The sequence below is a fragment of the Rhinopithecus roxellana genome, chromosome 3, assembly GCF_007565055.1.
Source record: "Rhinopithecus roxellana isolate Shanxi Qingling chromosome 3, ASM756505v1, whole genome shotgun sequence".
Lineage (NCBI taxonomy): Eukaryota > Metazoa > Chordata > Mammalia > Primates > Cercopithecidae > Rhinopithecus > Rhinopithecus roxellana.
In genome coordinates this window covers 157,379,509-157,380,367 of record NC_044551.1, presented here as the reverse complement: position 1 = coordinate 157,380,367, position 859 = coordinate 157,379,509, and positions in this window count along the sequence as shown.

Here is an 859-nt window from a genome sequence, read left to right as displayed (position 1 = left end):
CATTTCATCTTGCCTGGGGACCTATGGGCTTTATTTTTATTTCACAGGGGGAAAAGGGGAACTTCATTACTGGTCAGCATGGATAAAAATCTTGTCCCCTATTTGGCCTTCTTTAACACCACCTTGGTGGGGTCTTGGGGTAACTTCTTATAGCTGCTCAATGGTGGAAGTCTAGGCTCCTACTTAGCCTTTGCTGAAGTGGGTGGGGCCATAGTTGTTGGAGTGTGTGTGTTTGGTGTTTGACTGGGGTAGAACAGTTACTGTCTAAGAATTTTGTGTCCTGCTAAGCTGTTCCCTTCCTGATCCTGGTCCTATGAATAGAGAAAGCAGACTTTTGCTGGGGTTTTTAAAATCTGCATCCATTGGCATTTCCAGATTGCCCACTTCTTCAGTTCCAAGTCTGGCATACAAAAGGAAAAAAAAAAAAAAAAAAAACCTTATGACTGTGTTGTACCTTGAGTCTTGAGATCCCTAGCTGGTCTGCCTTTGGTCTGCTTTTCATAGTATTACATTTTTTTTATATATAATGCTTTGGGGTTTTAGTTGTACTTTAGCAGGATGGATAGGGAATATTACATTTACTCCATCTTCCTGGAAGCAGAAGTGTGTGTAATATTTTGAATAAATACCATAAACTACTCCATGCATTAATGAAATATGCAATTTCTCATTCACCAATGTAAATGGCTTGATTCACCATTATAGAACCGTACATAAGTACAACAAGGAAGTTTTATTTAGGGAAACTCAAGCAAAAATAAAAAGGCAATTTGTCAAATGTAAAAAGATATTTGCCTGCAAATGTAAGAAGTATAGGCCAAGCACAGTGGCTCACGCCTGTAATCCCTGCATTTTGGGA